Genomic DNA, 15,072 nt, shown 5'->3' on the forward strand with positions numbered 1-15,072 from the left:
GGGGGGTAAATTTTAACAAAAATCGAAATTGTATAAAATGCATCTTAATATACATATTAAATTTGGAATCTCTAGATTTAAAGATGTGGGAGACATAGTTTTATAACTGATCTTCGATAAGGTTTTTTATCGATAAAAAATAACGGAATGAGTTATCGTTTTTTATTGATAAACTCGATATGCGCGCGATATATACGGACATTTAAAAAAAAGTTGAAGACTACTTTTTTAATTTTCTGAGATCGACGCGTTCATACATACGGACGGACGGATGGACAGACAGACAGACGGACACGGCTAAATCGACTCAGCTCGTCGCCCTGATCAAGAATATATATACTTTTTGGGGTCTGCCACGCCTCCTTCTGCCTGTTACATACATTTCAACAAAACCATTATACCCCGATTTCCCATTTTCAATGGGCGCTAACCTGATGACGCGCAGTGTATGTTCTAAATTTGGAGACTTTAGCTTTAAAGATGTAGGATTTATAATTTTATAACTGATTTTCGATAAGGTTTTTTATTGAAAACAAAATTACTGGATGAGTTATCGATTTTTATTGATAAACTCGATATACGCGCTATATATACGGACATTAAAAAAAAAAATTGCAGCCTCTAGCTCTTATATGGTATAGGCTTCAACTTCCTCTCCCAAGGAAGAAGTCGTGTTTCAGCTGGACAATGACTTCAAGTACAAAGCGAAAATCGTCAAGAATTGACATGTAAATCCAAAAATTTTGATAACAATTGTTGCGCTTTGGTTAAAAAATGGCTCTCAAAGTAAGATACACCACGGACTGGGACGGAGGGGTTATGGTGTCGGATCCAGCTGAGTAGAGCTAAATTCAGCATATTTTTTTTGGAAAGTGTTGGAAAGTATGCCTAATAGCATTTCTAGTGTGATTAAAACTAAAGAATCTTTGGACAAAATATTAAAAATAATAAATATTTTAAAAAAGATTAAAACGAGCAAAAGTGGATACATATGTAGCTCATTTTATGTATCCATCTGAAAAAACTTTAATTTAGAATGAAAAGTGAAACAACTGATTTTATTCTCATATTTAAATATATAAAATAAATAGAATTCCAAAGATAATATAAAAGAATATAAAAACAGATTAAAGCATTTTTAAAGTTTTTACAGGCATTTGAACGTCGATTTGGCCATTATGTATCCATGCGCGCTATATCGAATTCTAGATAGGCCACCTCATGCATACATACATACATATGTGCAAACAAATATACATATGTACATACATAGTCTACCAATAATTTTTTGACCTTTTGGGGTTTCGAAACGAAAATAAAACAAGTAAGAAGGCTCTAGTCGAGACTGCTCGACTAGGAGATACCCTGAACCCTCCAAGCACATTCATACATATGCAGCCACCCTCACGCGTCCACGTTCTGCTAAGTGCGCAGTAAGCACCGGCTGCGCGTGGGCTGCGCTGCAGTGTGGGAAATGGTATGAGAATTTACTTGGTGAATAACTTCTTTTGTAGACATACAATCTTAATGAAATTTTCAGAGCGTAATCATATGGTGTGTACATTCCAAAGCACAAGTCTCTAGTATTTGAAATGCGTTTTTTACAAATTGGGTGCGAAGGGGGCGTGGTATCCAAAATCGGTTGATGTTTGTATTCATCATATGTATATACACAGTAAATCTGAAGTCTCCACGTCTAATAGTACTCCAATGAGGCTCAAAAAACAAAATCAATTTTTCGATTATTCTCGATAAAAAGTTATCGGATGATTGATCGAAAAAAAAGTAAGCTCGTACTGCGTATGGTATACGTGAGTATGCACACAAAATTTCAGCTCTCTAGCTTTAGTATCTTCTGAGATCGACGCACTCATACAGACGGACGGACGGACAGAGCGACGAGCTGAGTCGATTTGGCCCTGTCCGTCCATCTGTCTGTCCGTATGTTTGAACGCATCGATTTCAGAAGATATGAGCTAGAGACTTCAATTTTTTTAAAATGTCCGTATATAGCGCGAGTATATCGAGTTTATCACTAAAAATCGATCTCTTTAGTGCTAGTCTCCAAATTTAAAACATATATTAAGACGCATTAAATACAATTTCGATTTTTGTTAAAATTTACTCCCTATATCCACCCCCTCACCATCATATATGTTAATGGCGTATTTTAAATACTAGACACTTGTGCTTCGAAGGGTTCAGGGGATCTCTTAGTCGGGCAGTCTCTTCTAGAGCTTTCTTACTTGTTTTTATTAATATTTGGTTGGTCCGCCATTGGCATTTATAACAGCCTGTAGTCGACGGGGCATCGATACCACCAAGCTTTCGGCTTAGAGCGGCCATCACCTCCACAAATGTTATATTTTAATCTAATCAGCAAGTAAAACTGTTTTCCGAAAATTGGAAATCCTATTTAAGTGCGTTTTGGCCAATTCCGGTACAAAGTCCGATTCTTATCGGTAATCAAAGGTTTCTTTCGTGGAACTCGGCCCTTGAAACCATCGTGATGTAAGAAATTGGCAATTGTTTTTTGATGCATAACTCCTAAACCTTTTTTCGGGTTTTTTGTGACTTCTGTGCGGATGTTCCTCTCGTCGAGACTCGATAGATTCTTTGGCCTAACTGACCTCTTCTTACTTTCAGTGGAATCGTTGTTGTTGTTGTTGCGAATAATGGTCTGGACGGTGGAAGTCCTTAAATCAGTGATTTCTCCATATGTTGTCAATACGAAGGCTGATAATCAAATTTCGATTAGAACTAATATAATTTCGGGCATATCGGAAAATGCATTTTCAGATTTGCCACGCCCCGAGTGAGCGAATCGGGAAAATTTGAACACTTTATAAATCGGAGATGTGTACCAAATTTCAAGTCTCTAGCTTCGATAGCGCCGAAAAAAACTGCGCTCATACGGATAGACGGGCGAACAGCAAGACGGACATTACACTAAACCAATAAAATCATTTCACTTTCGTGATTTCCTTTTTTCCTACAATTTCTTGCAATCTTGCATAGGGATTTCCACGCTGTATGTACACTTTTTCCGTGACATTTTATGTTTTTTGGAAAAAATAATAATAACTATTGGCATACCCACTTTTTATTTTCGTTTCGAAACCCCAAAATATCGAAAAATGGGTGGTGTTTGTTGACTTTTCCCTCACTGTACATATTCTTATAAATGCACCCATGTGTATGTACATATACAACATGTTTCAATAATTGCATGGCTACATGCGTATATGATATTCGGAAATTCTTACACAACACGAAAATATTATACACATAAGCATCATTTCAAACCTACCATTTAAAATATGCAATTGTATTAATCAAAACCGGTTTCAGTTGTGAATTTACACTTTTTAGTAAACATTAGAGCTGGAGAACCATCGACGGAACCATTAGTTTATATATCGATGGAACTATACTTTTTCGATACATTGATGGATTCTGGTCGATATATCGACAATTTAATTTTGTCTTATTTTATTTCTATCACCACTAAGCAGACAACGTATAGACCGGACACGTAGTGTAAAGCGTTTTGCACACTTTTTTTTTTTTTTTTTGAAGATTTCGACCCACCCAACTTCGTATTTGCTCGGCTCTTCACTTTTAGGTTCAGGCTACGAAAATACACGAAAGCACAATCATTCCGCTTCATGCGCTCAACCGAGATGGTCAAATTTTGAATAAAGGATGCCTCTGTGCTCAATTTTTGTTCTTGCTCTCTCTACTCTCTGCTCTCTCAAATATGTATCCCAGTGGCGACGACCTGATTGAGGTCTGTTGAAATAATGCATTACATACGAGAAAAAAGTAATGCATTAACTATGAACATTTTTTCAGCGCATTTGTAATGTACAAATTAAAAAGTGCTACTCGTACGACAGAATCGAGCTCTTGTCAACTTCGTTTTTGTATGCCCCTTCCCCGCTAATCAACAAACGATTTTCGTCTTTCGTTGCGACGTGAATTTTTCGCCGAATTTCGTTTTGAATTTTGTTGCATGGAATGCGTGCTTTTTTTTTTTTTTTTTTTTTTTTTTTTGTCTATGCCTATTCATTTTGTGTGTATAGTGTTAATGAGTGCAAATACAAGTGCAAAATTGCGTAAATTTAAAGGTAAGTAAGTAAGGCAGTAAGTTATAAATATATAATATATATTATAAATTGGCTTGCATTATTTTAGTGAAAGCAGTTCAAATATACGAACATGCTCTGTCTGGTATGTATAAATTATCTTAATATAATTTTTAATGACAAAAAATAATGTTTACTTAACAGATGCTATTAAAACCTATGGGTGGACAGGAACTGCTTTCGGGGTCACAAGGATCAGCTTGCAAAGCAGAAATTTGATAAAAAAAAAACCACAAATAATTATATAAATAAATTCGTAATATTACAAAATAAATTATTTTTATAAATTTAAATAAAAAACAGTAAATTACTGAATCGTTTCTATATTTACATTAGTATTCTATTATTTATGCAATTACATTTGTAAAGAAGTAAGCATTCTTATATAGTGTGAAAATGGGTTGCAGGTATGTACATATATTGTGTTGTAATGTACGCACATTACTAACCCATAAGGCGTTTTGTTCAGATTGCGGAATTTCTACATTACAATATTTAAAAAGTATACGCATGGGTAATGGAGAGCCGAAGGAAACTTCGTCACCTCATTACTTTCTGCAATACAAAATTCAATAATTTCATGCACCCTGGAGAAAAAGCGGCCATTCCTTAAAAAAGTAAGGCAGCTTTTAATCGATCTTTTCATGCACACAGACGACAAGTAATCCATGAGTAATGGACAAAATAATGGACATTTCCGCCACTGGGTATATGTATTTATGCATGTGAGCACAAGCAGCAGCTCACAAAAATATGAAAGCGTTGGTCCTCTTAATGAAAAAGTTTTCGCGACGAGCGTGCACACGCACGTTACATGTATGACCATTAGTTTGCGTGTGTGCGTGCGAAGGACTTGCTGCCTGTAGCAATTTTAGGCCCTAGCATTTGAATTTGGTTGATCTTGAGGAGTGCTCGCATACATACATTAGTATTTACATACTATATGCATTTGATTGTATGTACATATGTACGCATGGGCTTTGATGATAACAATTTTGGAAGATCACTTGTAGAAGCATTTGTACATACTACCATTTGTAAACTATCAAAATAGAGTCCATTCGAGATGAGACTGAGTGTGGGAGTCCGAGGTCCTGTGACTCATAACCCTCTGCCTTCAATATAATGAATAAGAATAAATAAGACCTAAAGAGGAATACAACAGTTATCAGAAGCATCTTTGAGTGCACATATATGTTCGTGTCAACACTTCGTACTTGCTCGGCTCCGTCGCTTGAGGCTCGCTCAGTGAAAAAATCTTAAATCAAAATCAGTGCGCTGCGAGCCCTCACACGAAAAGCATGCATTTTAATATGAAACTTAACTGCACGCCTATTTTTTCATGTTTTGTCTCTTTCTATGCCCTTTCCTTTTAGAGAGTATATGTAACTCTTTCAAGGGTTTGCCATGCTCATGTAAAATGTTAGTGTTTTCATGTCATTATCTTATGTATCGATCTATACATAATTTTATTAACTTCTTTATTAATTATAATTGCTTTATTCAATATATCAAATCGAGCAAAGAATAATACTCCTAACGAGTTTATTGCATAACAAATATATGTACATCGAATTTTCGTTATTTGTGGGAAGGATATGAAAGCGTTGGTACGCATAAAGAATATGTATTCACTACGAAATTGTAACGGCAAATTTGCCGTTGGTCGGCCGTCTGGCCTGCACACACACGATTACATTGTCTACATTGCCCTTCGTTTTTTCGCTAATTTTGTTTCTCTGCTAGCAGCGATACTCGGTGAAGCAACTCATATACCCGTCCTCATATGTATTCGACTCTTTCTCGTTTAATAGAATATTGTGCCTCTGAGTCATATATGAGCGCACTCACTTACTCATACCATTTCTCATGCAGCCCTCTAGTACATACATAAGCCTGTGTGCCTTTACATGCGCTTGTGTGTATGTGCATGTGTATAAGCATGGGAAATAAACATTAGCGTGTGCCTACCTCAACTTAGAATTATGTGAACGCATTTGGGTTCGAATTGAAGAACAAAAATTTGTCGCTACGTGGAGTACATTTTTTTTATGCAAACTCATTTGTAGCCTGATTTTAATATATTCTGTGATTTCTTAGACATACATATACATATATGTTCTTTTCCCTACGTCTTCACCGGATAACGCCAACGCTCGCAAAACCGATCGCAAATTTGTGTCGGAAGTTTGTGTCGGAAGTTTGGTCTCATTTTGACCGCATAAAAAACAAAGTTTTTAGTAGTTTTGCATTGCGACATTGCAAAAAATACCAAGTGAAAAATCTTATTTGACCAATACACTCATTTGTGCAAAATATTGGGAAAACCACCCATAATCACCGACCGAAAAGCTTGTTCAATTTGGAAAGAATCTTTCATCATTTGCATTTTTGCAAATCGAATACTCAACCATCTCAACATGGTTTTGTTCAAAATCGATTAACGTCCACTAATTTACTTGAATTGACTTCGCTTGTCAATGACAGTTTTTCTAAAAAAATGCAAACGGATGTTATTTATACTGACTTCAGTAAAGCATATGACTCAGTACATCATCACATACGTTTCTAAATCATAACTTAAAAGTGACTAATTAATATCGCAGGGGCTTCAACAAATAAATTTGTTAGCACGAATCCACAGTCAGCTGAAACTAGCCCAGCTTAGACTCGGGATGAGCCGAAGCTCGTGAAAGATATCACAGGCTAAAACGAGATATAGACTTAAGCCCATATAGACTTAAGTAAAACTTGTTAATATTAAAGGAAAAATTGTATTGTACATTACTTTCATTAATATGCTCAATATCAACGCGACCTCTTTACTTCTTCAAATATTACGGACAATTAGTGACGTTGAGACAGGTCAGCGACTGGAGAGTGGATGGCTACTTCAGCCTAATTCACCTAGTGAGGCTGGATGAAATAAAAGCTGGGAATGGGGAAAGTGGGGTAGTTAATAATACCACCAATCACGTGCACCGTTATGAGTATCTATCGTCCGCCGTGTCTTCTTCCAGTCTTCTTCTTATTATCGTCGCCGTGTACCAAATCTTCCGCCAATCGTCGATCCTGCAGTTTCGCCGCCCTTTTCCAATAAATCCAATATTTTGCGTCCTTCGCCTCTTATTTCTTACTTCAATTATAAATTACTCATTCACTATTTTACTTACCTTTTGACGCGAGTAACTTGACCGTTCTCCACGCTGTCCACTCGACGACTCCCTCTCCTTTTCACGCTCGCCCGAAGCGTTCGACGTCGGCGACGCAACTCTCCACTCAAGCAATCTCTACGTAGGGTTGTGCCGCTGATCACCGATAAATCATCTGCGCTTTGGGCGGCCAATTACAATTAATCTTAACTTTAACTTATTACTAAACCAAAACTCAAGTCTAATTATTCTCTTACAACTAATCTTAACTTTCACTTAACCGAGGATCAAATCAAATTCATTGTTGGCTTACTACTAATCTTAACTTTAACTAAGCCGAAACTCAAATCTAATTCATTATTCGCTTACTTATGGCAATCGGCAAGCAGCCTTACAAGACTCGCTTCTCCGGCTTATCGTCGGTAGTCAGTTTTGCTGTGTATTCGTTAATAGTAATCAACACATTAAGTGTAGATAATTCTGTAAGCTTAACTATGGGAACTATGGGGTGTTCATTATTAACACTGACCAGACAACACATAGATTAGACATGTAGAACAAATTTTTCTACAGCTCGAAACTGTTAAGTTGGTCGACCACTATGCTTCGTATTTGTTCGGCTCGGTCGCTGGAGGTTCAAGCAGTGAAAATACTTCACGACAAAAACAGTGCGCTGTGAGCGCCCAATCGAAATGGTCCCAATTCCGTATGAAGCACAGATATGAGCCATTTTTTCTACTCTCTCTCTCTCAGTCCCCCCCTCTCACTCCTATGGTCTCTGAAATCATCACTCTCAGCCGCGCACAAAAAATTCAATTTTTGTTCGCGACGATCCCAGCTTTTTCCTTTTGAGTGAAAGGGTATACCGAAATTTGTAAAACGTTTGCCACGTTCATACAAATTGCTAGCTTTTCATGATAATTTCTAAAAAGCGTATGAAAGCGTTGATGCTCATAATGAAAATGTTTCCGCGATGAGCATGCACACACACACTCTCCCTTGCTACACGTACTATGAGCATTGGTATGCCTGTGTGCGAAGGTATTGCTGCCTGTAGCAATTTTAAGTCCCCAGCATTTTCATTTGGTTGATCTTGTGAAGTGCTCACATCATATATACATATGTATGTATGTATATACATTGATTGTGTGTACGAATGGGACCTGAATCGAACAATTATGGGATATCACTTGTAGAAGTATTTGTATGCCTATGTGCTTTTACATGTGCGTGTGTGTATGTGCCTGTGTGTATGCATGGGACGTGAACATTGGCTGCCTACCTCAACTAAGAATTGTCTGAATGATTTTGGGTTCGAAATGAAGAGGCGCGCTTATATGTATTTATTTAAGTAGCTGATTAACTAAAGTGACAAGTGCACCTGGCAATACTTTGTGTCACTGTGACCGGCGAATAGTTCATACATATGTGTATGTGTGTAGTATAGTTATTGGAGGGTAACTCGCGCTTATATTTAAGCACCTGGATTTAATTTTAATGATCGTGGGTTGGGTATTAGAAGGAATTTAAAAAAAAGTTTAGTACCTTATTAAGCTCAGTATACAAAATGGGATGCGATTTTCGATCCCTTGTACCTGTTCATATATTTACATACATATACAGGTGCATGCCAATAAAAAACAAGTAAGAAGACTCTAGTCGAGACTGCTCGACTAGGAGATACCCTGAACCCTCCAGTCCAATATTCCAATCACTCTGCGCCTTTTTTAGGCACAAATACATACACACGCACGTATTAGAACAAGCTCTGCTAACTGCGCAGTAAGCAGCGTCTGCCGTTGGGCTGCGCTGCAGTGTGGGCAATATAATAAGAATTCATTTGTTGAATAATTTATTTTCTAGACGTCCAATCTTAATGAAACTTTCAGAACATACTCATAATGTTCAAATGAATATACATTCCAAGTCTCCACTACTTGAAATACGCCTTTTACAAAGGTGAGGGGAGGGGTCGAATTTAAGGGTGGGGGTAAATTTTAACAAAAACCGAAATTATATAAAATACACATGAATCTACATATAATTTATAACATTTGGAAGCTCTAGCTCTAAAGGTGTAGGCGCTATAATTAAATAACTAGCTTTCGATAAGGTTTTTAATCGATCATAAAATATCGGGAGTAGTTATCGATTTTTAGTGATAAGCTTGATGTGCGCGTGATATACACGGACCTAGGAAAAAAATTTCAAGTCTCTAGCTCTTATATCTTCTGAGATCGACGCGCTCATACATACGGACAGACGGACGGACGGACGGACGGACAGGGCCAAATCGACTCAGCTCGTCGCCCTGATCAAGAATATACATACTTTGTGGGGTCTGCCACGTCTCCTTCTGCCTGTTACATACTTTTAACAAAACCATTATACCCTGATTTGACATTTTCAATGGGCTCAGGGTATAAAAATTCTAAAAAGAATTGGCATATGCACTTGTCACTTTAGTTAATCAGCTACTTAAATAAATACATATGAGCGCGCCTCTTCATTTCGAACCCAAAATCATTCAGACGATTCTTAGTTGAGGTAGGCAGCCAATGTTCACGTCCCATGCATACACACAGGCACATACACACACTCACATGTAAAAGCACATAGGCATACAAATACTTCTACAAGTGATATCCCATAATTGTTCGATTCAGGTCCCATTCGTACACACAATCAATGTATATACATACATACATATGTATATATGATGTGAGCACTTCACAAGATCAACCAAATGAAAATGCTGGGGACTTAAAATTGCTACAGGCAGCAATACCTTCGCACACAGGCATACCAATGCTCATGAGAGAGAGAGAGTAGAAAAAATGGCTCATATCTGTGCTTCATACGGAATTGGGACCATTTCGATTGGGCGCTCACAGCGCACTGTTTTTGTCGTGAAGTATTTTCACTGCTTGAACCTCCAGCGACCGAGCCGAGCAAATACGAAGTATAGTGGTATGTCAACTTAACAGTTTCAGGCTGTAGAAAAACTTGTTCTACATGTCTAGTCTATGTGTTCTCTGGTCAGTGACACAACTAAGCATTACACACATACATACATATGTAAATTTACGCTGCTCTGCACATCTGCACATCTATAAATTTGTTATTCTCGCATCGAAATAATATGCTGAATGAAATCGTATTGGCTTTTATTTGTGCCTTCGTAAATGATTGGCGCCAGCGTTGCCGAAAAAACTCGGCAGATTCAAACAACATATTTTTTTGTATTAGGAAAAAATCTTTTATTATTGTTAATGCCAGATCCCATTAACAAGAATTGCTCCTCCCGCAACACACGTTAATGTGTGTTAATAACATAACCCAGATTGATTGATAGTGTGTCTTATAACAGTGGGCGCCCCGCGGAGTACCTCGTCCTCCCTCGACGATCAGTTGCCTCTCCTGGTATTGACGATACATATATCTTTACTAATGCTATACGAGCAACACAGCTATCTAAGAAATAAAGACAAGGAAATTACAACCCGGTCTTTTTACTTATCGGCAACGCCGATAATTAGGTAAAAAAAAATTTTTTTTTAATAGGATATCAATACATAGTTAAAGTATCAAAATATATGTATTGTCGTACTCTTTTTGGAAAAAGAAAAAAAACTTTCAATTGTTAAAATTTATGAATTTTTTGTGTTTTATTTTTAATTTTTGTATTGTGCATAATTATGTTATTGTTTTTATACCCTGAACCCATTGAAAACTGGGAAATCAGGGTATAATGGTTTTGTTAAAAGTATGTAACAGGCAGAAGGAGGCGTGGCAGACCCCACAAACTATATATGTACAGTGGCTCACACCTTATTTCGTGCAGCAGCATAGTACAACTTTGAAACCGTATTCCCGCTAAACCAGTAAAGATATCCAAAAAATTTAAATGAGGTTTTTTTTATTGGCTATTCATTATGTATTAACACTTTTGCTCCAAAATGCAGAAGAACTGGGTCTAGAAGGGCGATCCCGATTGCATCAGGCAAATGACCAAAACAATAAACCGGGTATTGACTAGTCCTGGCTGATCTGGAACAGTCCAAATGTGGTAAATCCGCTGGCCCAGTGGTTTTACCTGAACGTTATAGAAAATTTGTGGGCAAAATTGGGCGTGGCCATTCGGAAATGGTCAATATTCAATAAAAATGACCTCAAAACGGCCGTGTTGGAGGATTGGCCAAAAATCTCCAGCGGAATCACCCGAAAATGAGTAAACTCGATGGAATCACTATTCAAGGAGGTGATTAAACAAAAATGAGTTAAAATATTATCCTAATTTAAGAATTTTTGGACAATAAAGTCATTGAAAGTGAAGTGCACGAAATAAGCTGTGACATGGAAAAGGGCTGTTTTTTTAGTTTTCTTTAGTTTTAAAACTTATTAATTATAATATAAAAATAATTGAAAGTGTTAATACATAATGAATAACCAATAAAAAAAACCTCATTTAAATTTTTTGGATATCTTTACTGGTTTAGCGGGAATACGGTTTCAAAATTGCCTATGCTGCTGCACGAAATAAGGTGTGAGCCACTGTATATTCGTGATCAGGGCGACGAGCTGAGTTGACTTAGCCCTGTCCGTCTGTCTGTCCGTCCGTATGTACGAACGCGTCGATCTCAGAAGATATAAAAGCTAGAGACTTGAAATTTTTTTTCCTAGTGTATCACGCGCATTTCGAGCTCATCACTAAAAATCGATAACCACTCCCGATATTTTATTATCGATTGAAAACCTTATCGAAATTTTTTTTAAATTATATCTTGTACACCTTTAGAGCTAGAGCATCCAAATTTTAAATGTAGACCAATGTGTATTTTATATGATTTTGAATTTTGTTATAATTTACACCCCACCCCTAAATCAAATCCCTCATCCTCACTTTTGTAAAACGCGTATTTCAAGTACTAAAGACTTGTGCATGTACATACATTTAAACATGTTTACGTTCTAAAAGTTTTATTAAGATCGTAAGTCTAGAAATTAAATTATACAACAAATAAATTCGTATTATATTGCCCACACTGTAGCGCAGCTCAAGCGCAGACGCTGCTTACTGCGCAATTAGCAGAGAGAGTTCTAATAAGTGCGTGTGTATGTATGTGTACCTAAGAGAAGTGTAGTGTGAATAGAATATCAGACCTCAAAGGGTCCTATATAAGCAGGTTCTAGCGTCTGTTTCGTTTTTCAGATAAACTTGGTCTCCTATTTCTATGTTAAAATCTATTGCTCTTTTATCATTTATCTCTTTTTGTTTAATTTTATGATTTTCTAATGCGCATATTCTAGTCTAAACTTAACTTTTGAAATTCAATTACACTTATTAAATTTTATTGGAAGGTTAATTTGCCTTCCAAATACAAGTTCCTATTGACAATAATTATGAGTTACTGATGGTGCTAAACAATACACGAAATACTGAAACCATACGTCCCAGAGAACACATAGACTAGACATGTAGAACAAATTTTTCTACAGCTCGAAACTGTTAAGTTGGTCGACCACTATGCTTCGTATTTGTTCGGCTCGGTCGCTGGAGGTTCAAGCAGTGAAAATACTTCACGACAAAAACAGTGCGCTGTGAGCGCCCAATCGAAATGGTCCCAATTCCGTATGAAGCACAGATATGAGCCATTTTTTCTACTCTCTCTCTCTCTCATTCCCACTCTCTCACTCTCTATGGTTGCTGTAATCATCACTCTCAGCCGCGCACAAAAATTGAAATTTTTGCTCGCGACGATCCCAGCTCTTTCTTTTTAAGTGAAGGGTATACCGAAATTTGTAAAACGTTTGCCACGTTCATACAAATTGCTAGCTTTTCATGATAATTTCTAAAAAGCGTATGAAAGTGTTGACGCTCATAATGAAAATGTTTTCGCGATGAGCATGCACACACACAGTCTCCGTTTCTACATGTATTATGAGCATTCGTATGCCTTCAGTATACCTGTTCATATATTTACATACATACATATACAGGTGCATGCCAATAAAAAAAAACTTATAATAAGAATTGCCAAATTCACTTGTCACTTTAGTTAGACAGCTACTTAAATAAAAGCGCGCCTCCTCTATTCGAGCCCAAAAACGTTCACACAAAATTTAAGTTGAGGTAGGCACACGTCAATGCTCATGTCCCATGCTTACAAACATGGAAATACACACACGCACATGTAAAGGCATATAGGCATACAAACGCTTCTACAAGTGATATTCCATAATTGTGACCATCGCATCGCATGCGTACACACAATCAAATGTACATATACACATACATATGTATGTATGTGAGCACTTCCCAAGATCCACCAAATGAAAATGCTGGGGACTTAAAATTGCTACAGGCAGCAAAAGCTTCGCACACAGGCATACTAATGTTCATAGTACATGTAGAAAGGGAGAGTGTGTGTGTGCATGCTCATCGCGGAAACATTTTCATTATGAGCATCAACGCTTTCATACCCTTTTTAGAAATTATCATGGAAAAGCTAGCATTTTGTATGAACGTGGCAATCGCTTTACAAATTTTGGTATACCCTCTCACTCAAAAGGAAAAAGCTGGAATTGAAATTTTTGTTTGCGGCTGAGAGTGATGATTTCAGAGACCATAGAGAGTGAGAGAGAGGGACTGAGAGAGAGAGAGAGAGTAGAAAAAATGGCTCACAGCTGTGCTTCATACGGAATCGGGACCATTTCGATTGAGCGCTCACAGCGCACTGTTTTTGTCGTGCCGAGCAAATACGAAGTATGGTATGTCAACTTAACAACAACTTAACTTAACTTTATTCTATTACGTTATTTTAAAGCTAAGGGACGTGTAGTACTTTATATGTCGTATAAACATATGCTCACAGTAAGAGTATTATACTCATACTGTGACATACTGTGTGTAACAGCTATACATAATTGCCGTAATGTGATTGGTCACTTATGTATGTATAGACTGGCCTACAGTGTGGGCCGAATACCTTCTTGCTTGCTCATTATTCTTTCCCAGGCCAGAACACGTCGCTTGGCTGTGTCATAAGACGTACCAAGACAATGTGGGCTTGACTTGAATGGCAACAACACTCTGAACCGCCCCGAGATAGTTTTGCAAATAGTCTCTACAAATGACTTTTCGCACAGTTGTTGCTCTGGGGTATACAAATTCTAATTACTTGTTTTTCTTCCAACTCCCAGAATTTGCGAACTATTGAATCTATAAATAAGTACAATAATATTCTTATATTCCGAAATTTCTCCGCTAAAAACTTGCTTGGAAACTTTATATTCGGTAAATTTCTTGAGTGTGACGCAGGGCTAATCATTGTAGAGTTAGCGGGACACTCATTTTTAGGTTGGCTATCACTACCTCGCTTCATTAGAATTGCCTTGGTTGACACACACAAAAACCTCTAACGTTGGCACTAAATCTGGATTAATGCCGTTCAACTCAGGTTGTATCTTAAAGGCGTTTTCTATGCATCGGTTCAATATCACAAGTCGACATTCAATTTCAAATGGTTTAATTTAGTCTTTCAATGATTTGTTTTTGCGGGCTATATCGTTTGTATACAGCAGATGCTTTCCTCGCTTACAAGTCATGTTGAAACCAATTTTAATCGAAGTAAATAAAACTTCACTTACCCTATGACAACAAGCGAAGAGCAACTCAAGAATGTTAACAAATCCGCTCGATCTTAATAAATTTCAATATATATTGTAACGATCCTTCGATTTAACTAGAGTCTAAGCTGGGCTAGTTTCAG

At 37.2% G+C, this 15,072-nt stretch overlaps 1 protein-coding gene and 1 long non-coding RNA gene across 3 annotated transcripts in view; one reads left to right on the forward strand and one right to left on the reverse strand.

Annotated features, from left to right (window-relative positions):
- Positions 1–3,424, reverse strand: part of MFS17 (Major Facilitator Superfamily Transporter 17) — a 49,530-nt gene extending 46,106 nt beyond the window's left edge. For both annotated transcript variants that reach the window (XM_089257674.1, XM_089257673.1), the window contains exon 1: positions 3,311–3,424. The gene's annotated coding sequence lies outside the window, so the exon portion shown is untranslated. The remainder of the gene's footprint in view (positions 1–3,310) is intronic.
- Positions 3,425–3,511: 87 nt separating this feature from the next.
- On the forward strand, positions 3,512–4,455 carry LOC149092025 (uncharacterized). Its single transcript, XR_016196438.1, has 3 exons — positions 3,512–4,130; positions 4,198–4,233; positions 4,293–4,455. It is a non-coding gene; the product is annotated as an uncharacterized LOC149092025 (long non-coding RNA).
- The last annotated feature ends 10,617 nt before the right edge of the window (positions 4,456–15,072 follow it).

Source organism: Drosophila navojoa, chromosome 3, assembly GCF_054131105.1.
Source record: "Drosophila navojoa isolate 15081-1374.11 chromosome 3, UAZ_NAV_1.0, whole genome shotgun sequence".
Classification (NCBI taxonomy): Eukaryota; Metazoa; Arthropoda; class Insecta; order Diptera; family Drosophilidae; genus Drosophila; species Drosophila navojoa.